Below are 24,161 nucleotides of genomic sequence, written 5' to 3'. Positions count from 1 at the left end.
TTATGTTGTAATTATATCGTAGAATAAAATTTTAATTCTTTACTAGTAGATATAATATAAAAAGATAGAAACCGTACCTTTAACAATAAACTAACAAAAAAAAAACAGAAAAAAATCATTTTTGTTTTTGTACGTAGCTTTCTTAGGGAGAATCCAATATAATAGAGATTTTGGTTTTTGGAAAGGAAAGATTAAAAGTAAGTAAAAACCAGTTTCCCTAAAAAATAGGAAATCTATTTTGTCAAAATCATGATTGGATAAAAAGTAGATTTTGGAAAATCAAAAACCAGAAACCAGTGCAGAATCTACAAACAATCAACCCCTTCACTTGATAACTAGATAATTAGGCCTGGACATTTAGTCTAAACCGAATGAAAAACCAGAATTGATGAGTTTGATTTTAATTCGGTTAGGATGGAAGAAAAACCAATCTGCGAGAATTTTTCAGAACTATGGCTTCGGTTTGATTGGTCGATCGGTTGGTGCTTCTGTGTATACATTTTCTTCTTTAATTTCGGGTTCAACCAAAAAAACAGAACCAACCAAACTATACTAAATTTCATTTGAAATCGGAGTTTATGTTTTTTAAAACCAAACAAAAGTTTCAGTAAAATCGTATCATCACCGAATTATGACAAACGAATTTTCATACTAAACCAAAACCATTTACCAAACCGGAAAACGAGAAACCGAACTAACTAAACGAGCGATTGCCCAGCCCAGGTACAAATCTACTCTATTACTGTCTCGCTCAATGCTTTTATCGTCTCTACTTCTTTTTTTTTTTTTTGTGAAACTATCGTCTCTACTTCTAAACCTTTTATTCCCGCCAAATTTGAACTAACTATTTAGTGGAACATATATGGTTATTAAAAGATGGTTTACATCATTATTCTTGTAGATATTTTATTAGTAAAGACGACGCTAGACAGGTTATCTCTATCATTCAACTAATGTTGACCTTTTGGCCTTTTCTCCACTAACATGCACTGCACTGAAAATTGAAAACTGTAAAGGGCTTTTTAACATTCACTCTCTGATATCTACATACCAGATAAATTAAATCAACCATCAAAAACACTACAAAACTTACCAAAATATTTAGAAAATTTTGGTTTTTACAGTACATTTTTTACGTGAACCGGGCCCATTACTATCACATGGCCCATTATAATTTTTGCTAAAACAGACCCGCCCCGCGATAAAAGAGAATCCACGCGCGCGCAAGTGAAGGCCCATCCATATAATCACACAGCCCATAATAATATAGTAACCCGAAGATCCAACCGGAATATACCCGACCCGTCAAAGGAGCCTCTCGAGAAGAGAATCCCACAGTGTCTTTACTGTCTTCCCTCCCGAAGAAAAGCTAATCAGAGAGAGGGAGAAAGACCTAGAGAGAGTGACTGGCTTTATCAACTCGCCGAAGATGGATGCGAGAGAAATCAACGGCTCTACCTCCACCGCGAGATCCTTATCTCTTCCGAAGCATCCTGATTACAGTAGCAAGCTTGTTCAGGTCCTCCTTCCTCTATACATACTCTCGATTTCGTAGATTTCGTGTTTCCGTGAAGCTTAACCCTAGTCTTAGAGTATATACACCTTAGCTTCTTCCACCTCGAGACGATGATTGCTTCCGCTTATGTGTGGTTTTGCATAGCCTATACTAGCTTCAGATTAGCGAATCGTTTATAGCCCTTGGATATGTCTATAGGCAATGATGAATGATTAGACTTATTGCTTAAGTTCATTAACCATGCTTAGTACAGGAGGCGTTGAGGCATCTGGCATCAATCAACCTCAGAGAGCTGTGTAACGAGGCCAAGGTCGAGCGTTGTCGTGCAACCAGGGACTTGGCGAGCTGTGGGAGATCTGCGAGCTATGTGTTGATCCCATGTGGACATGCCTCCTTGTGCACAGAGTGTTCTCAGAGGTGTGATGTTTGTCCAATCTGTAGAAGTTCGTTGCTGAGGACTGGGGATAGACTTCGTCTCTACTATGAGTGTGTGGAAGCTGGTTTAATTTCCCGAACTCATCGTCTTTATTCTCTGTTCGATGTTGCCATGAACAACAGTTTGATATCTGTTGTTTGCGATTGTATCCTTCTGCTGCATCTATGCTCGCTATTAAATACATGCATTTGAGTCTTTAGCTTCCTGTGTGATTATCCATGCAAATTTTATAGATTTTTATGCATGTGTAGTAGGAGTTCTTGTTCCCTGCCCCCTCCCTGATGGAAAAAATATGCTTAGTGTTTTTATCTTTCTCTATTATTCAATGTGTAATTGACATCTCCTTGACATAAATGAATAGATATTACCAAGGTCTGTATGGATGAGACAGCTGTATCTAGTGACCCGGTCATTGCTTTCTTGCTGGATGAAGTTGTTGTCAAAGATTGGGTCAAGCGTACATTCCTGAGCATCTTAGCTGAGCTTCAACATATCTGTATCCTTTTAACTGCTGGAATAATTATGTTTCTTAAGCAAGTATACATGTGCGGTATGTCTATCTTTAATACTGGCTTCAGATAGTCTTGAAACGAAAGATATGCAAGCGTGGTTAGATAACCTCCTTAAGTATTCGAAGCAAGTGACTAGCATATGTAGTGTGCTTGAAGTTATGGAATCAGCTTTTAAGGATTCTGTTTCGCCTCAGCTCGAAGATGTGTGATATCTTGCATATTTCCATTGTGTTATCCATTCACCCATGTGTATTTTGATCATATAGACTAGGATTTAGCCATGTTTAGGTTGCATTTTGCATACATGAGTCTTTATTAGGTATTGGAGTACCACATGGAGTTCTTGGAGACATTTGGGTGCATTTGGAGCTCAAAAGAGGTGATAAAGGTGATCATTGGACGAGCAGTGCATGGGAGCGACCCTACCGGAGCGACGCCATGAACTCGCTGTGCCTTACCTCTCAGAGCGACCTTACCAGAGCGACCTCACGAGGTCGCTCGCCATTTCATCGTTTTAGAGTGCAAAAATAGATCCGGAGCGACCTCCTAGAGCGATGACACGAAGTCGCTCCAGCTCCAGAGCGAGGTCAGCACAGTGACACCCCAAGGTCGTTCGGGTTTGTGTCGATTTGAGACACAAAGAACAAGCCGGGAGGGACCTCAAAGCTACATCTTTTATACTACATCATTTATCTGTGGGTTGTCAAAAATCAGTGTTGTGTCCGAGGATGCCTTAAAGCTCAAGCTATTCTCTTTCTCTTCGAGGGATAAGGCACGTCAGTGGGAGAAGTCTCTACCCAGCGACTCCATCACCACCTGAGATGACTGCAAGAAAGCATTTTTTGGAGAAGTTCTTCTCTACTTCAAGAACTGCTAAGCTGAGAAATGAGATTTTCAGCTTTCAACAGAAGAACTTGGAAGGATTCAGTGAAGCCTGGGAGAGATTCAAGGGCTACCAAGCTCAATCCCCACACCCTGGTTTCTCTAAGAAAAGCTTGCTGAGCACATTCTACAGGGGTGCTCTTCCTAAGTACAGAGCCAGATTAGATACAACTAGCAATGAGTTCTTCTTGGGAAGAACTGAGGAAGATGCAGAAGAGCTGGTTGACAACATGGTAAAGAGTGACGCAGTCTATAGTGGAGACCACGACAGAGGCAGTAGAACAGATGACAAGCAGACGAGGAAGGAGTTAAAGGCTCTACAGGATAAGATAGACATACTCATTGCTGATAAATCCACCCAAGAGCAGCTGAACTTTGTTGGTAACCCAAACCAAGAGACACCACCTGTTGTCCATGAGGTTGAGGGTTTGGAAGGTCAAGAAGAGTTGTGTTTCATTAACAACAATGGTAGCTGGTACAAAAAAGAGCTAAACTTTCAGTACAACAACTACCAACAGAAATATTATTCCAACAACCAACAGAGTGGTTATCAGCCTAGGAACAACCAGCAAGGCAGCTATCAGCCTCAGCAAAACCTTCCTCCTGGTTTCAACAACAAAGGACACAATTCTTCCCAACAACAAGCTAATCCTTCTATCTTTACTCCTTAAGAAAGCAGCACTGATGCCCTACTAAAACAAATCTTGGAGTCTTATACTAGAAGTGAAAAGCATGTTGGTTATGAGTTGAAGAACCTTCACTCAAAGATTGATGGAAGATACAATGATCTCAACAACAAGTTCAAAGCTTTGGAAAACCAGTTTGCTGCCATGAACACTCACCAAAATCGCCAACAAGGTTCTTTACCTGAAAAATCTGAGCAAAACCCCAAAGAGACCATGAAAGCTATCACCCTCAGGAGTGGTAAGGACTTACCTCATAGAGCTCTCACCAAGGATGCTGAGAAACAAAGTGAGGGGGTGGCCATCAACATAGATGATGAAGTGGTGATTGTTGATGAGAAGATCAATGATGAGATTTTGGAGAAGATTGTGGAAGCCAAAGGTAAAAGAAAGGTTGGGGAAGAGAAGAAAACAGTGAAAGATGGTGAAGTTGTTGTTCCAGTAAGTGAGAATTCTTTTGTTCTTTCTCCTTATGAACCCAAACTTCCATTCCCTGGTAGATTCAAGAGGCTGCTGCTAGAAAAGTACAAAGCTCTATTTGAGAAGCAGATGAGTGAAGTTAAAGTCACAATGCCCGTTATTGATGCTTTCATGATGATTCCTCAATATAGCAAATTTCTGAAAGATAATGTAGCTGCAAAAAAGAAAAAGATGGAGGGCATGATGATTCTCACTATGAGTGCAGTGCCATCATCCAGAGGCTTGTTGTTCCAAAAAAGCTTGAAGATCCAGGATGGTTCACATTACCCTGTGCTCTTGGACCTATGGTATTTGAGAGATGTCTCTGCGGTTTGGGAGCTAGTGTCAGCTTGATGCCTTTATCTGTTGCTAAGAAGCTTGGTTTCACTTAGTACAAGAAGTGTAGACTTTCTCTGGTATTGGCTAATCGTTCAGTGAAATACCTTGTGGGTATCTTGGAGGACCTCCCCGTGATGGTTGGAAACTATGAGATCCCTACAGACTTTGTGGTGCTTGAGATGGGTGAGGAAGCTTAAGATCCTTTAATCCTTCGAAGACCTTTCTTAGCTACAGCAGGAGCTATTGTTAATGTGAAAGAGGGCAAGATTGATCTCCACTTGGGTAAAGGGCACATTCTCCACTTTAACATCAAGGAGGTAATGAAGAAACCAACGGTTCAAGGGTAAGTCTTTTACATTGAAGAGATGGACACCCTTGCTGATGAGCTCCTTGAAGAGTTGTCACTAGAAGACCCTCTACAACATGCTTTGACGATAGAGAGAGATGTTGAAGTGATTGAGAACCTGGAGAGTACTGCCTATGGGATGATGCTGGATTCACACAAAGGGTTTGTTAGTAAGGATCAGTATGAGGAGCTGCCACAAGTGGTTCATCAAGAAGCCTCAGTCACTCAACAAGAGTACACCCATCAAGATGACTGGAGCGAGCTTAAGGCGCCTAAAGTGGAGTTTAAACCTCTCCCCCCATGGTGTAAGATATGCATTCCTTTGTCCTAATGAAATTTATCATGTCATTGTGAGTAGTGAACTTACTGAAAGTGAGCTATCTGAACTTTTGAAAACACTTAAAAGATTTAGAAAAGCAATAGGTTACTCACTTGATGACATCAAAGGAATATCACCCTCTTTGTGCATGCATATGATACATCTTGAGGATGAATCAATGACTTATATCGAGCTTCAAAGAAGGTTAAATCCTAACCTGAAGGATGTTGTAAAGAAAGAGATTGTTAAACTCTTAGATGCTGGTGTTATTTACCCTATTTCAGATTTTAAATGGGTATCTCCTGTGCATGTTGTACCAAAGAAAGGTGGTATCACTGTAATTAGAAATGACAAGGATGAATTGATACCAACAAGAACCATCACAGGTCATAGAATGTGCATTGTTTACCGAAAACTAAACTCTGCATCAAGAAAGAATCATTTCCCATTACCATTTATTGATCAGATGCTTGAGAGACTTGCAAATCACCCATTTTATTGCTTTCTTGATGGATATTCAGGGTTTTTCCAAATCCCCATACATCCCAATGATCAAGAGAAAACGACATTCACATGTCCTTATGATACCTTCGCATATCGAAGAATGCCATTTGGTCTATGTAATGCTTCAGCCACCTTTCAAAGGTGCATGATGTCAATCTTCTCTGATCTAGTTGAAGATGTTGTGGAGGTGTTTATGGATGATTTCTCTGTCTACGGATCTTCGTTTTCTGCTTGTTTGTCAAATTTGTGCAGGGTCCTACAGAGATGTGAAAACACCAACCTTGTGCTGAATTGAGAGAAGTGTCACTTCATGGTTAAGGAAGAGATTGTGCTGGGACACAAGATTTCAGAGAAGGGGATTGAGGTGGATAAGGCTAAGATCGATGTTATGGTTGGTTTGCCCCCACCAAAGACAGTGAAAGACATCAGAAGTTTTCTTGGTCATGCTGGGTTCTACAGAAGATTCATCAAGGACTTCTCCATGATCACTAGACCATTAACCAGACTGTTGTGCAAAGAAGCCACTTTCAGCTTTGATGTGGATTGTCTAAAAGCCTTCATGAAGTTGAAAGGTGAACTCATCAGTGCTCCAATTGTCCAGCAACCTTATTGGGATCTCCCCTTTGAGATCATGTGTGATGTTATTGACTATACTGTGGGAGCTGTTTTGGGGCAGAAGAAAGATGGCAAGACCCATGTGATCTACTACGCGAGCCAAACCCTGAATGATGCTCAGATGAGGTATACCACAACAGAGAAGGAGATGCTAGCCATTGTCTTTGCCTTTGAGAAGTTCAGAAGCTATTTGGTGGGATCTAAAGTCATTGTCTACACAGATCATGCTGCTTTGAGACATCTTTTGGCCAAGAAGGATGCAAAACCCAGGCTCTTGAGATGGATCCTTTTGCTCCAAGAGTTTGCTTTAGAGATCAAAGACAAGCCATGAGTTGAGAATGATGTAGCTGATCACTTGTCCAGGCTGAGAGTGGAGTGTGACATTCCTATTGACGAAGGACTTCCAGAGGAGCTGATCATGGCTATTGGAGCAGTGATGGCAGTTTGTGAGACTTGTAGAAAGCTTGAAGAAGTCAAGGCAACATAAGAGAAAGAACCTTGGTATGCTGATTTGGTGAACTACCTAGCCACATGAAAAGAACCTTTGAATCTTGTGGGCTATGCAAAGAAGAAGTTCTACAAGGATGTGAAGAGGTACTACTGGGATGAGCCCTACCTCTACATTCTCTGCAAGGATCAACTTTATAGGAGAGTGGTTGCTAATGAGGAGATTGATGGGATCCTTACACAATGTCATGGATCATCCTATGGAGGCCACTTTGCTACCTTCAAGACTGTTGCAAAGGTGCTACAAGCTGGATTCTGGTGGCCACACATGTTTAAAGATACACAAGACTTTGTTTCAAAGTGTGATTCATGCCAAATGAGAGGAAACATCACCAAAAAGAATGAGATGCCTCAAAATCCAATCCTTGAAGTTGAAGTGTTTGATGTGTGGGGTATTGACTTCATGAGACCATTTCCATCATCCTTTGGCAACAAATACATCTTTGTAGCTGTTGATTATGTCTCCACATGGGTGTAAGCTATTGCAAGCTCCACCAATGATGCTAGAGTTGTAACCAATATGTTCAGGAACATCATCTTTCCAAGGTTTGGAGTTCCAAAAGTTGTGATCGGTGATGGAGGCTCTCATTTCATCAACAAGCTGCTTGAATGACTTCTCAAGAAGAACGGTGTAAAGCACAAGGTAGCAACTACTTACCATCCTCAAACAAGTGGTCAAGTTGAGATTTCTAACAGAGAGATCAAGTCCATTTTGGAGAAGATTGTGGGGATTACAAGGAAGGATTGGTCCATTAAGCTTGATGATGCGCTTTGGGCTTATAGGACAGCTTACAAGACACCTCTGGAGACCACACCTTTCAACCTAGTGTACGGGAAAGCTTGCCATTTGCCAGTGGAGCTTGAATACAAGGCACTATGGGCAGTAAAGTTGCTGAACTTTGACATCAAGAGTGCCAAGGAGAAAAGACTTCTTCATCTACATGAGCTTGATGAGATAAGAATAGATGCTTTTGAAAACTCAAGGATCTACAAGGAGAAGACTAAAGCTTTCCATGACAAGAATATCTTGAAGAGAGTTTAAAGAAGGAGATCAAGTTCTTCTCTACAACTATAGGTTGAAGCTATTTCCAGGAAAGCTTAAGTCAAGGTGGTCCAGTCCTTTCAAGGTCAAGGAGGTTAGGCCATATGGGGCAATAGTTTTGTGGAGTACTGATGGAAGAGACTTCACAGTCAATGGACAAAGGGTTAAGCTCTACATGGCGACTGCACCAGAGGAATATGGGGTTTCAACTCCACTTTCTGATCCTACCCCGGCCTAATCTAAAGGGAGGCAAAGTCAAGCTAGAGACTTAAAACAAGCTCACTTGAGAGGAAGTCTCATGTATATCCTTGTACATATTGCATTAGTATTTTCATTTTCATCATATTTCTAAAAAAAAAAAAAAGAATTGAAGTTGTGTGCAGGTGCTTGATCGATCCGGTTTGAGCAAAGAATAAGCTAGTACCTGGAGCGAGAGTGAAAATTCGCTCCAGCTGGAAGGGACGTCACCACAGCGAGTGTAACAAGCCGTTCGGCTTTACGGTGTTTTGGGGCTCGAAAAATACTCTCGTAGCAACCTCTTAGAGCGACGACACGAAGTCGCTCCAGCTCCAGAGCGAGGTCACCACAGCGACACCTCGAGGTCGCTCGGGTTTGTGTCGATTTGAGACACGAACAACAAGCCGGAAACGACGTCCCGAAGCGACGTGCCGAGGTCGCTCCCACGACCGGTTCAAGTAAGTGATTTTCGATCTCGGTTCAATTTAATTGGACCGGTTCCTTCCCACCTAAACCGAACCGGACGACCATAAACCTACCCCACAACCCTCGATTTTCATCTTCCTCACTCTCCCTCCCCTAACAAACACTCGTACTCTCTCAAACTCACCTACACCAAAAAAATCTCATAACTCTCTCAATTCTCAACCAAATCACCTAGTTCTTGTTTCTAAATCCAAGCTTTCGCCCCTGTAGTCTATTCCCCATCACCCATTCACCATTTCCTTTAATCCAAAGCAAGGTATTGAGTTTTTAAATTCAATTTCGTAGGTCCATGAACCTTAGAATTTGAAAGTCGAAATTTGGTTATTTTCTTGTTTGATTGTGGTGAAATAGACTAGGAAAAGCTTATCTATCAAGTTGGGTTGTGAGAATTCGACCAAAAAAACCTCAACTTTGTACGAATTGCCAAAAGAAACATGAACTTTTGAGCTGACCAAAAAAACACTAAACTTTCATTGACTTTAGAATTAATTAACAATGTTTTCGCTGACTTGCCAATTTAGCACGCCGTCGACAAATTTAACAGAAATATTTGACATTGTTTATTGTTGGGGTTAAGTGAAACGACGTCGTTTTCAAATGAGATGAAACGACGTCGTTTTATATGATTTGAAATGAAAAATATGTAGACCTCTGGATTCGAACCCATGTTGGTTGGTCAAATGGCAAGGTATTTTACCATTAGGCTACTCACACTTTCAATGTACTTACTAGCATGTTTACTTTTATTTGGTACATATTAAATATAAAAAATTCTCTAAAAACTTAATAAGATCTTTAAAATTCCAAAAAAAAAAAAAATAAAAAAGATTTTTATAAAAAAAAATTATTTTTCTTTTTAAAAAATAATTTTTTTTTTTTTAAATAAAAACTCTTCCAAAATTTTCTAAAAACTTAAAAAGATCTTTAAAATTCCAAAAAAATTGATAAAATAAAGAATTTTTTTATAAAATTAATTTTGAAATTAAAATAGAAAATAAAATAAAATTTTTTCTTTTTATAAAATAAAAAATCTTCCAAAATTTTCAATTTTTTTAATACATTTGCTAAAAGTTGAAATTAATTATACACACATAAAAAGTTGATAATTGTAACTTTAATTTTTTGCATTTAATTATAATTTTTTAAAAATTTGGATTTTGTTAAAAAAATGAAAAATTTGGAAACTTTTTGACTTTTTATAGAAAAAAAATATTTTAATTTTAATTCAAAATTAATTTTTTGAAAATTTTGGGAGATTTTTATTTTCAATTTTAATTTCAAATTAATTTATAAAAAAATTATTTATTTTTTCAATTTTTTGGAATTTAAAGTTCGTTTTAATTTTATAGAAAATTTTGGAAGAGTTTTTATTTTTTAAAAAGAAAAATAAAATTTATTTTCAATTTTAATTTCAAAATTGATTTTATAAAAAATTTCTTATTTTTCAATTTTTTGGAATTTTAAAGATCTTTTTAAGTTTTTAGAGAATATTTTTATATTCAATCAGTACCAAATAAAAGTAAACATGTTAGTAAGTACATTGATAGTTCCACTAGCCTAGTGGTAAAAGACCTTGCCATTTGACCAAACAACATGTGTTCGAATCCAGGGGTCTACATATTTTTAATTTCAAATCATGTAAAACGACGTTGTTTCATCTCATTTGAAAACGACGTCGTTTCACTTAGCGCCAACAATAAACGACGTCAAATATTTCTGTTAAATTTATTGACGGCGTGCTAAATTGACAAGTCAGCGAAAACATTGTTAATTAATTCTAAAGTCAATGAAAGTTTGGTGTTTTTTTGGTCAGCCCAAAAGTTCATGTTTCTTTTGGCAATTCGTGCAAAGTTAAGGTTTTTTTTTGCCGAATTCTCTTAAATTAATGGTGAAATTGAGTTTAATTTGAACTTTGACAAAATTAGGGTTCATGGATTTGGGGCTTTTCGAAATTGACCTTAATTGAGTGTGTTGGTGGGTGAACTTGGTGTGTTAAGGTGTTTAAAAGTTTGATTAAAGAATTTTCTCATTCTAGAACCACTTTGATTATTGAATTTTACTTAACTTGTAATTTTCATATTTTGATAAAATTGAGAAGTGTGATTCTTTGCTTTTAGCGCTAAATGTGTGAAATAGTTGCATTGGGTTAACTTGAGCTTAAATTGCTAGTTCATTTGTTGAGTTTACTCTTGCAATTTTCATTTACAAAGTTTTAATCTTCTTTGTTTCCATCTACTTATCCCTTTTCAAGTTTTGAATTTTTCAGGTATCAATGGTTAAGAAAACAAAGGGAAAGCTGGATGCTGAGAAGCAAGAAGCTGAAAGAAAAGAGTATGCACTAAGTGGGAAAGCATTAGCCTCCATGCCAGCTGGCTCTGGGACACAGAGGACTTCTTGACAGCAAACCTTGGCTGCAAAGAAATCAAAAGAGCAAGAGAAGATGGCAGAGAAAAGTGTAGCAGTTCCCATTAATGAAGAGAGTGACGATGAAAGTGAGGATGAACAGGCTCCTACAAAGAAAGCCAAGATGTCAAAAGGGAAGACGGTTGCTGTTGATAGGGACAGGGAGAAAACTCCATCTGTGGAAGAGTTGTATGATCACTTGCTGAATGGGGTCACTTGGACTCCAACAGGGTTTGCCGACCTTGATTTGCTGAAGGAGTTGGGTCTTGATTATGATATTGAGGCGATGCTGGGACATTTGAAGATGCCAAAACTCCTCACAATGGCTTATCCTGTCTACAAGGATGTCTCCTGTCAGTTCTTTTCTTCCCTTGAGGTCACTTACCATAACACTTCGCATGTGAGGCAAGGATGGGGCAAGATCAAGTTCAAGGTCAATGGGAGAGACTACAACATGAACTTCAAGGACATTGGGAGAGTCATGGGGTTCCAAGACTTGGGAGAGTCATGGGGTTCCAAGACTTGGAAGACTACTCTCTTCCCAAATGCGAAAATCTCCCCACTGAGCTTTGGAAGTTGATCACCGAAAACATGCACTCTCCCGGGACTGACAAGAACTCACATATCTGGCATCCGTCTGTGCGCTACCTCCATTGGATGCTCGTCCATGCATTCTATCCACGGAAGGAAGCAGGTAGTGTCACCGAGGAAGATATGCGACTGCTCTGCCCGGCTATCCGACCCTACGCCGGCCCTGGAGTGTTGCCTCTTCCAAGCACCGACATCTATGCTACCTTTGGGATGATCAGTTTCTTCGTGAGTCGTCTCGAGCACTACAGAGACTGGACATGGTACACCTCTGATTCGCGTCCGAAGGTTGGAATTGGCGGGTGGATCACACCACTGCTTCAATTTATGAATGTTCCCTTGGGAAAGGACGCAACATGACCTAGATTCATTGATGGCACTTACTTGAGGATTGCCACTTATTTCAGCGGGATGTATGGGAAGAACTACGTCTACTACTACTACTTGAAAGGCAAACCTGTTGAAGTGGTTCTTCCAAACAAGAACCTGACGAGCTTAGAGAGACCTGGAGCTATCAGCTTCAACATTTCCCAGGAAGACTTTCTAGGAGAGCACAGGTCTCTCGGTCCCATTGTTTCACCAAGGAAAAGGAGTGCTCCGACGAGACATGACGAACCTGCTGTAGAAGCATCTGAACCCGTCTATGGACCTCTGCACTACTACTTCAAGCCATATGCTGGAGTTCTACCTCCTGGTGCGCTTCGTGATGCTCATGAGCATATTGGTCGACTTCAGAGATGGAACAAAGCACAAGACATGACGATAGAAAAGCTAAAAGACAAGTGCAAGGCGCTTAGTAAGACCATGAAAAAGCAAGCAAAGACTTTAGCCAAGTTCATGAAGAAAGTAGCTGATGTCTTGACCAAGGGAGGAATAGCTGGATGTAGCTCAGCAGACTTCGCCTTCGCGAACACATCAGTCCCCCAGCCTCCACCTCAGCCTGCGGATATTGGTTTCCCCCTCACTGCTAGATAGCTCTAGCGCAAGTGGAGGAACCCACCCATTGAACCCTCCACCTCAGGAAACAAGTCCCCATCCCTAGCCTCTTCTGATAATGAGGTCGAGATTTAGAGCGAGCCATGGTTGGAGGCTATAGCTCAGCCATGGTTTGGAGGGTACAGATTTAGATCCTGCCATGGTTTGGAGGCTACAGCACCAGGTGGTTACTACACCACATACCCACTTGACGACGACGATGCTGGGGCATCTACCCCTACTCACTATCCGTAAAAGGTATTTCATTACTTTCCCTTGTATATACCATTTCTTTTTTTGCATATTAGCTTTCTTTTGGGTATCTCTCTCTACTTGACAACACAGAGACTGTGTAACTTAAGTTTGAGGGAGGTACCAAGTATTTAATCATGTTTGCTTTGATGATTTTGCATTTAGTCTTGCATATATACCTTTTTGCATAAAAAAAAAATCATATAGATTACATCACTTGCATTTTTTAGGAGAGTCTAGAGCATATAGGTTGCATTCACTTGCATTGGGAGCAATGATTTAAAATGCCTTGTAAAAAACACTACCTCGCGCTCGAATAGCTATTGCATCTCTCAAAAAGCTTTGTATGTTTCGAGCCTTGAAAACTCTTTCTGAATCTCATTAGTTGCTGAAACTTAATCTTTGAAGCCAACTACAACCTTATTTGAACTGAACGAACTTAATGCTTCTTGCTCATGGTCCCTTGTGTACTGAGTCATGGCTATACACACTTGAGTTGTCACATCCTTTACGCCAATCTTTTTGACAAACTTCAGTGGTAGACCACTCCCAAAACCCTTTCCTCCTTTTAAGCTTTCATTGTTTGATGAGTGAGGCCTTTTCTGGAAAGTCTTACATGTGCATAATGTTGAGAGTATCGGAAACGACGATGCTTGATCTTCATTCTTGCTAGATTAAGCACTCTATTGTCTAACTATAGGTGGGGGTGAGTGTTGTGATTATGATTTGGGAGCATGAAAAGTTTGAAGGAAAAGAATAGACTCTTCGTGTTTAAGTGAATAGTCTTATTGAGATAAGTAGATAAACATCTAGCTCAAGTTTATGGAAAGTCGTGGCCCAAAAAAAAAAAAAAAAAAAAGACTAGCAAAGTTGTTAGGAGCTAAGAAATGTTTTTAAATTGTGAAAAAAAAATCCCTTGTAGATTTCAAAGAGAAAGAGTTTTATGTGAAAAATGTTCTTAGGATCTTTTGGTGAGAGATGTGAGCTGAGTTTGACATTGGGAATTGATTGTGTAACTTGTATGTTTGGGAAAAGGATAGAACAATGGAGATTGAGCATTGTATGCATGAGTTGATCCCTTTCTTAGATATATTATATGCAATGTCAAGACTACTTGTCTTGAGAGTAAACCACCTTAAAGATCATGTATCTTGAACCTTTCGACTCACTTGAATAAAAAACCTTCACTTACCCAACCTGATGTTTATTGCCTAATGAATGTGAGAGTTGGTTGATTTGAATGTGTGGATGCTTGATGATGATTGTAAGGGCAAAAAGAGTTGAGATAGGCCTAGAGAAGCTAGAGTATAATAAGAGTGTGCTCATGTTGGATTTAGATGTTGAATTGAGTGCTAGATGTGTTTCTTTTGGCTATGAGCTCCCACCTTCAGACCTCTCTCCCTATGAGTTCTAGAAAGTTCACTTGTGGACAAGTAAAAAAAACAAGTTTCTAGATTCAGGAAGATTTTCAAGGCTCGAAACATACAAGGCTTTTTGAGAGATGCAATAGCTATTCGAGCGCGAGGTAGTGTTCTTTACAAGACATTTTAAATCATTGCTCCCAATGCAAGTGAATGCAACATATATGCTCTAGACTCTCTTAAAAAATGCAAGTGATGTAATCTATATGATTTTTTTTTAATGCAAAAAGGTATGTATGCAAGACTCAATGCAAAATCATCAAAGCAAGCATGATCAAATACTTGGTACCTCCCCCAAACTTAAATTACACAGTCTCTGTGTTGTCAAGTAGAGAGAGATACCCAAAAGAAAGTTAATATGCAAAAAATGAAATGGTATATAGAAGGGAAAGTAATGAAATACCTTCTACGGATAGTGAGTAGGGGTAGATGCCCCAACATCGTCGTCGTTAGGTGGGAATGTGGTGTAGTAACCACCTGGTGCTGAGCTGTAGCCTCCAAACCATGGCTGGCTCTAAATCTCGACCTCATTATCAAAAGAGGCGGATGGAGACTTGTTTTGGGTGGGTTCCTCCACTTGCGCTGGAGCTGTCTAGTAGTGAGGGGGAAACCAAGATCCGCAAGCTGAGGTGGAGGTTGGGGGACTGATGTGTTCGCGAAGGCGAAGTCTGCTGAGCTACATCCAGCTATTCCTCCTCTGGTCAAAGACATCAGCTACTTTCTTCATGAACTTGGCTGAAGTCTTTGCTTGCTTTTTCACAGTCTTGCTAAGCGCCTTGCACTTGTCTTTCAGCTTTTCTATAGCCATGTCTTGTGCTTTGTTCCATCTCTGAAGTCGACCAATATGCTCATGAGCATCACGAAGCGCACCAGGAGGAAGAACTCCAGCATATGGCTTGAAGTAGTAGCGCGGAGGTCCATAGACGGGTTCAGATGCTTCCACAGCAGGTTCGTCATGTCTCGTCGGAGCACTCCTTTTCCTTGGTGCAGCAATGGGGCCGAGAGACCCGTGCTCTCCCAGAAAGTCTTCCTGGGAAATGTTGAAGCTGATAGCTCCAGGTTTCTCTAAGCTCGCCAGATTCTTGTTTGGAAGAACCACTTCAACAGGCTTGCCTTTCAAGTAGTAGTAGTAGACGTAGTTCTTCCCATACATCCCGCTGAAATAAGTGGCAATCCTCAAGTAAGTGCCATCAATGAATCTAGGTCATGTTGCGTCCTTTCCCAAGGGAACATTCATAAATTGAAGCAGTGGTGTGATCAACCCGCCAATTCCAACCTTCGGGCGCGAATCAGAGGTGTACCATGCCCAGTCTCTGTAGTGCTCGAGACGATTCACGAAGAAACTGACCATCCCAAAGGTAGCATAGATGTCGGTGCTTGGAAGAGGCAACACTCCAGGTGCGGTGTAGGATCGGATAGCCGGGCAGAGCAGTCGCATATCTTCCTCGATGACACTACCTGCTTCCTTCCGTGGATAGAATGCATGGACGAGCATCCTATGGAGGTAGCGCACAGACGGATGCCGGATATGTGAGTTCTTGCCAGTCCCGGTAGAGTGCCTGTTTTCGGTGATCAACTTCTAAAGCTCGGTGGGGAGATTTTCGCATTTGGGAAGAGAGTAGTCTTCCAAGTCTTGGAACCCCATGACTCTCCCAATGTCCTTGAAGTTCATGTTGTAGTCTCTCCCATTGACCTTGAACTTGATCTTGCCCCATCCTTGCCTCACATGCGGAGTGTTATGGTAAGTGACCTCAAGGGAAGACAAGAACTGACAGGAGATATCTTTGTAGACAGAGTAAGCCATGGTGAGGAGTTTTGGCATCTTTAAATGTCTCAGCATCGCCTCAATATCAAAATCAATACCCAACTCCTTCAGCAAATCAAGGTCGGCGAACCTTGTTGGAGTCCAAGTGACCCCATTCAGCAAGTGATCATACAGCTCTTCCACAGATGGAGTTTTCTCCCTGTCCCTATCAACAGCAACCGCCTTCCCTTTTGACATCTTGGCTTTCTTTGTAGGAGCATGCTCATCCTCACTTTCATCGTTACTCTCCTCATTAGTGGGAACTGCTACACTTTTCCCTGCCCTCTTCTCTTGCTCTTTTGATTTCTTTGCAGCCAAGGTTTGCTGTCGAGAAGTCCTCTGTGTCCCAGAGCCAGCTGGCTTGGAGGCTAAGGCTTTTCCACTTAGTGCAGACTCTTTTCTTTCAGCTTCTTACTTCTCAGCATCCAGCTTTCCCTTTGTTTTCTTAACTATTGGAACCTGAAAAATTTAAAACTTTAAAAGGGATAAGTAGATGGAAGCAAAGAAGATTAAGACTTTGTAAATGAAAATTGCAAGAGTAAACTCAACAAATGAACTAGCAGTTTAAGCTCAAGTTAACCCAATGCAACTGTTTCACACATTTAGCGCTAAGAGCAAAGAATCACACTTCTCAATCTTATCAAAATATGAAAATTACAAGTTAAGTAAAATTCAATAATCAAAGAGGTTCTAGAATGAAAAAATTCTTTAATCAAACTTTTAAACACCTTAACACACCAAGTTCACCCACCAACACACTCAATTAAGATCAATTTCGAAATGCCCCAAATCCATGAATCCTAATTTTGTCAAAGTTCAAATTAAACTCAATTTCACCATTAATTTAACAATCCAACTTGATAGATAAGCTTTTCCTAGTATATTTCACCACAATCAAGCAAGAAAATGATCAAATTTCGACTTTCAAATTATAGGGTTCATGGACCTACGAAATTGAATTTAAAAACTCAATACCTTGCTTTGGATGAAATGAATGGTGATGGAGAATAGACTACAGGGGCGAAAGCTTGGATTTAGAAACAAAAACTAGGTGATTTGGTTGAGAATTGAGAGAGTTATGAGATTTTTTTTGGTGTGGGTGAGTTTGAGAGAGTATGAGTGTTTGTGAGGGGAGAGTGAGGAAGATGAAAATCGAGGGTTGTGGGGTAGGTTTAGGGTCGTCCGGTTCGGTTTAGGTGGAAAGGTACCAGTCCAATTAAATTGAACCGGGATTGGATCGAAAATCACTTACCTGAACCGGTCGTGGGAGCGACCTCGGCACGTCGCTCCGGGAGGTCGTTCCCGGCTTGTTGTTCGTGTCTCAAATCGACACAAACCCGAGCGACCTCGGGGTGTCGCTGTGGTGACCTCGCTCTGGAGCTGGAGCGACTTCGTGTCGTCGCTCTAGGAGGTCGCTACGAGAGTATTTTTCGAGCCCCAAAACACCGTAAAGCCGAGCGACTTGTTACACTCGCTGTGGTGACGTCGCTCCCAGCTGGAGCTAATTTTCACCCTCGCTCCAGATACTTGCTCCCACGCCTGATTCTTTGCTCAAACCGGATTGATCAAGCACCTGCACACAACTTCAATTCTTTTTTTTTTAGAAATATGATGAAAATGAAAATACTAATGCAATATGTACAAGGATCTACATGGGACTTCCTCCCAAGTGAGCTTGTTTTAAGTCTCTAGCTTGACTTTGCCTCCCTTTAGATTAGGCCGGGGTAGGATCAGAAAGTGGAGTTGAAACCCCATCTTCCTCTGGTGCAGTCGCCATGTAGAGCTTAACCCTTTGCCCATTGACTGTGAAGTCTCTTCCATCAGTACTCCACAAAACTATTGCCCCATATGGCCTAACCTCCTTGACCTTGAAAGGACCGGACCACCTTGACTTAAGCTTTCCTGGAAATAGCTTCAACCTAGAGTTGTAGAGAAGAACTTGATCTCCTTCTTTAAACTCTCTCTTCAAGATATTCTTGTCATGGAAAACTTTAGTCTTCTCCTTGTAGATCCTTGAGTTTTCAAAAGCATCCATTCTTATCTCATCAAGCTAATGTAGCTGAAGAAGTCTTTTCTCTTTGGCACTCTTGATGTCAAAGTTCAGCAACTTTACTGCCCATAGTGCCTTGTCCTCAAGCTCCACTGGTAGATGGCAAGCTTTCCCGTACACTAGGTTGAAAGGTGTGGTCCCTAGAGGTGTCTTGTAAGCTGTCCTATAAGCCCAAAGCGCATCATCAAACTTAATGGACCAATCCTTCCTTGTAATCCCCACAATCTTCTCCAAAATGGACTTGATCTCTCTGTTAGAAATCTCAACTTGACCACTTGTTTGAGGATGGTAAGGAGTTGCTACCTTGTGCTTTACACCGTTCTTGTTGAGAAGTCCCTCAAGCAGTTTGTTGATGAAATGAGAGCCTCCATCACTGATCACAACTCTTGAAACTCCAAACCTTGGAAATATGATGCTCCTGAACATCTTGGTTACAACTCTAGCATCATTGGTGGGGCTTGCAATAGCTTCCACCCATTTGGAGACATAATCAACAGCTGCAAGGATGTATTTGTTGCCAAAGGATGATGGAAATGGTCCCATGAAGTCAATACCCCACACATCAAACACTTCAACTTCAAGGATTGGATTTTGAGGCATCTCATTCCTTTTGGTGATGTTCCCTCTCCTTTGGCATGAATCACACTTTGAAACAAAGTCTTGTGTATCCTTAGTGGCCACCAGAATCCAGCTTGTAGCACCTTTGCAACAGTCTTGAAAGTAGCAAAGTGGCCTCCATAGGATGATCCATGACATTGTGTAAGGATCCCATCAATCTCCTCATTAGCAACCACTCTCCTATAAAGTTGATCGTTGCAGAGAATGTAGAGGTAGGGCTCATCCCAGTAGTACCTCTTCACATCCTTGTAGAACTTTTTCTTGGCATAGCCCACAAGATTCAAAGGTTCTTTTCCTGTGGCTAGGTAGTTCACCAAATCAGCATACCAAGGTTCTTTCTCTTCTGTTGCATTGACTTTTTCAAGTTTTCTACCAGTCTCACAAACTGCCATCACTGCTCCAATAGCCATGATCTGCTCCTCTGGAAGTCCTTCGTCAATAGGAATGCCACACTCCACTCTCAGCCTGGACAAGTGAGCAGCTACACCATTCACAACTCCTGGCTTGTCTTTGATCTCTAAATCAAACTCTTGAAGCAAAAGGATCCATCTCAAGAGCCTGGGTTTTGCATCCTTCTTGGCCAAAAGGTGTCTCAAAGCAGCATGATCTGTGTAGACTATGACTTTAGATCCCACCAAGTAGCTTCTGAACTTCTCAAAGGCAAAGACAATGGCTAGCATCTCCTTCTCTGTTGTGGCATACCTCATCTGAGCATCATTCAGGGTTTGGCTCGCGTAGTAGATCACATGGGTCTTGTCATCTTTCTTCTGCCCCAAAACAGCTCCCACAGCATAGTCACTAGCATCACACATGATCTCAAAGGGGAGATCCCAATCAGGTGGCTGGACAATTGGAGCACTGATGAGTTCACCTTTAAGCTTCTTGAAGGCTTCTAGACATTCCACATCAAAGCTGAAAGTGGCTTCTTTGCACAGCAGCCTGGTCAATGGTCTAGTGATTATGGAGAAGTCCTTGATGAATCTTCTGTAGAACCCAGCATGACCAAGAAAACTTCTGATGTCTTTCACTGTCTTTGGTGGAGGCACACCAACCATAACATCGATCTTAGCCTTATCCACCTCAATCTCCTTCTCTGAAATCTTGTGTCCCAGCAAATAATTGAAGCGCAGCGACCTCGACACGTCGCTCCGGGAGGTCGCTCTGGGTATTGGGAGCCCTCGGCACGTCGCTCCGGGAGGTCGCTCCCGGCTTGTTCTTCGTGTCTCAAATCGACACAAACCCGAGCGACTTCGGGGTGTCGCTGTGCTGAGGTCGCTGCGCTTCAAATATTTGGTCGAATTTATGATTAATCAAGGGCCTTTTTGTCATTTGTTATGCACGTTTTACACTTTCTACACCTATGTTTAAGTACCTTTTGTAAGCGATGGGAGGCTGATTATATTTTATCTTAAGAAAACCACCAAAAACATTTTGGAAAGTTCATCTCCTTGATTCAATTGATCATTTTTGTTATTGCAATCTTGTTGTTTTCATATCGATTCTTTGTATTTCTCTACATGATAAATCTGAAATCCAATATAGGTTTAAGAGAAATCATAGAGATTAGTGAGTAATCACCTTTTGAATTCATGGGTTAGGGTGATTAGGTTAGAGCTAGGATGTTTTACTGTAGATCATTCTTAGTCTTTGCTAGTAGAGTATTCATAATGCATCTTCTGAGTTGGCATCTCAAAAGTTGATCTTTAGGTATTTTCCACCCAAAAGGTGTTTGATGAAATGCCTGAGACAATTCTTCTAAGTTTTTAGCATACTTTGCCAAAGACATTTGTTGTTAGAGATGCTAAGATAGCCATTAGACTTGTTAGTAATGATTGCTTTCATATTATTCAACCAAAGACATTTGATGTTTGAAATGTGTTAGTAAATGAACATTCATCTAGACATAGAGCTTGTTTAGAACTGTGTCTAAGCTTAAGGTTGATAGTCTGATTGATCGTTTGTCATCCTTAGTTCGAAACTTGATCACCCAAGGTCTAATTCCTATGCCCATGAGTTCTCTTTTTCCTTAGTCAAGAAAGTTACTTCATTTATCGCTTTTATTATTCTACAACTGCATTAGCATTAATCATTAGTTTAGAAATCTTTTAAATTACTGGTTGCACTTAGATTAAGTGAGTACTTGCATTCTCAGCACTTTAAAATCCCTTAGAATTGGTTCAACAATCTTTTATACTACATCATTTGTCTTAAGAGCCTTAAAAATTCCTAACATCAATGTGGAGAAGCTTAGGGAGAACATTGGAAAAACAAAGCAGGTCAGCTAAGATTTTATACACTTACATCCAAACATCTTGGCAAAAGTATGCCTACTTGTTTTGGTATTCGGTTTGCATTAGTGTTTAGTACTGCAAATCTTTACATTTAGCTTTATAAAAGATGTGATAACGGTCTTACATCATCGGCTTGGATCTTGATGTTTTTTGGAATTTTTAACTCTGTCGTTATATGATATACTAAGTGATATCCAGGGATAACCATCTGGTTCTTGGGCAGAAAGTGGTTTAACCATATAAGCTCTTTACTTAGTGGTGCAAGATCACTGAGCTTATTGTGTGCTTATCCAATTGTTATTTTTTTATTTCAGCATCTGGACATTATGATATGGTGCATAAGGCACAGATTTCTGGAAGATGTGAGATCTCGTTATTCTGATTCCACTTTGTGGAAGGCTTTGGTACTTGAAAGGAAATCAAATGTAATTAAGCGTGCATGGCCTGAAGCCGTAGATCAGTCTTCAGATTGCAATGTACAGGGTGGTTCCCTTTTTTTATTGAGGATGCTTTAGAAAATATTGAGAGAGAGCCAGAGTACAGTCAAGACATAGCGGCAGACCTAGAAGTTGGATATTTGCAGAACGATAAGAGATCATTTCTTAGGTCCAGATTAGAGGGAAATTCAGGATCTTATCCATTTGAGAATCTTCAAACTGCGGCGGACATACTCTTTTTGCATGGCAGTTCAGATTTGGTTGTTGCGAAGCAAGCGATTGTATCCTTTTATCATCGCCTATGCTTGACATTACCTTACACTTTATTTTTTGTAGATACGGCCAATCAGTATACCTTTCCATGATTTTCTTCTTAGCTGCTTCCTTAACCAGGAAATAGTTTATGTATTATCTGTTTGATCGGCATTGGACCACCCCTGAAAAATACTGGAAGCACATTCTAGATGATTTTGCTACTACCTTTAGCATAACAAGGCATTCATTGATGGAGTCTTTCGTATTTGCACAGGTGCCTATTAGATTCTGCAACTGATGACCCGTCATCAGTTGTGGGAAGTCTTTTGGTTGTATTCTATCTTCAGGTAAATAACTCTATCTTCATTTTTAATAACTTCACTTGACAACATGGATGTAAAATGCTTTGTCAGCTTGAAAGTAGCCTTAAAAGGCCAAATGGTTAGTAAGGAATTAATTAGTTCATCCAACTAAATACCTGTATGTTTACTGGAGTTCAATGTTCTTTCATAATTGGAGTTTGATGTTGTCTAGGATGTTGAGAGTAATAAGCAAGTATGAAATGATTTGATCAACCAGGCAAAGTGCATCACTGTCAACGCTGCTTATTTTCTGGAAAATTTGTCTTCTATATATAGTTGGCCATTTTGGTCTGCCTTTGAATGGAATTTGCTGGTTGTTTGCATGGGTGCAACGTTACCGTTACATCCAGGCATACCAAGTTGATCTTAGGCTACAGAAAATTGAAGAGGCTGTCGTATCTGAAAATCAAATTGGGAAGAAGCAATGATCAGAATGTTATCACAGAGTCGTTGGAGAAAAGAGTTAGTTGTAAGTATTCCAGCCCCCTTTCTTTGTACAAGTGAACCCTTTCTCCTTTCCTCATTCAAATCCTGCACACTCAAATCTTTACCTTCCTGCGTTTCAGTGCTTAGTAGCAGCTTGATGCTAATATACTTGATATTGGCTACTTCAACATGAAATTTAAACCCTCCCGTGTGTCTATGCTTTAAAACAGGATAAAGCCATAGACATACTTCCAGCAATTCAGCAACAGCATGTTAGGTCTGGACAATATTCTGAGATGGAAGATACCTCTGAAAGTGCTTCTGACACATCAAAAAACTCTGATCTTGCTGATGCACAACAACCTGAGATGATTTCTTCTTCAGTTCCCTATTCTATTAACTCGATATTTCTCCAACGGGCTAAGGACGCTGGCGCTAGAGAGCCTGCGGCTAATAACGGCAGCCCTTTTCAGCCCAGTCATATGATAGGAAGCGCTTCCCATGGAAGGTTATATACAAGCACAAATAGAGGACGTATGAATGAAGTTGGAAGCATAACCAAGACTCTGAAGTTCGGTAAAGGGTCCACTCCGTTCAAAGATCTTAATAGAGCTCGTGGAAACAGTCAGCTCAAAGGAAAAAGGACTGAAGAACCTCCCCATAAACAAATGTTGATAACAACATGAGCTCTCCTTATCTCAGCCGTGCAACAACAAACAATCCGGTAACAGTGAAACGTAGCACCAACCATCTCAATGGTTCTGCACAGAGACCGGAATCCACTTTTTTTGGCACTAGGATGCAACAAGACAAAGAATTCATATCTCTGGATGATCCAATGGACATGTATTCAAGGTACATTTCCTCTCTTTTTCTTTTTATAAACTATTGTGTTATCGTTTGGTTTGCACAAGAACCCGGTTTGAGGACTTTGGGTTTAGTTCTTATGTCCACTCTTAATCTTTATATTTCACGAATGGTAGCTTGAAGGACAACAACAATGCCTTGGCCACTGAGAGCAGAAACAACACTGGCGGATTGAGGTGGCGGTCAGATGAAGCAAGCGATGAGGAAGAACCAAATTGGGGCATTGAATCGATTAGTTCCGGTTCGATGCCGGTTAAAGGAAGGAGGCGTAGATTCGCTGCAAGATGAAATTATACAAACCCTCTCGGGGAAAGAAAACATTAGCAATTGTGTTAAGCATAGAGACTGAGAGCAGGTGGTGTAAAGAGGGAGAAATGGTAAGAGTGAGCTTTGTACTCGGAACAAAAAATATATTGAGTTCTACGTTTTTCTTTAATTTCATTTGTGGAGAGATTTTTATGAATATCATTTTATGAGGATAGAGTATGTTTTGATTTTTATGACATATCTCGATACATTGAAATTAAAT

At 40.4% G+C, this 24,161-nt stretch overlaps 1 non-coding gene and 1 pseudogene across 1 annotated transcript; one reads left to right on the top strand and one right to left on the bottom strand.

The window, feature by feature from the left end:
• The first annotated feature begins 1,429 nt into the window (after positions 1 to 1,429).
• Positions 1,430 to 23,995, top strand: LOC106454583 (annotated as a pseudogene).
• LOC125586677 lies at positions 3,340 to 3,446 on the bottom strand. Its single transcript, XR_007323213.1, has one exon. It is a non-coding gene; the product is annotated as a small nucleolar RNA R71 (small nucleolar RNA).
• Positions 23,996 to 24,161: the final 166 nt, after the last annotated feature.

The sequence above is a fragment of the Brassica napus genome, chromosome C4 (assembly GCF_020379485.1).
Source record: "Brassica napus cultivar Da-Ae chromosome C4, Da-Ae, whole genome shotgun sequence".
Taxonomy (NCBI): Eukaryota; Viridiplantae; Streptophyta; class Magnoliopsida; order Brassicales; family Brassicaceae; genus Brassica; species Brassica napus.
Note: the sequence above shows the minus strand (reverse complement) of the source record. Positions and strands in the feature narration are given on the sequence as shown.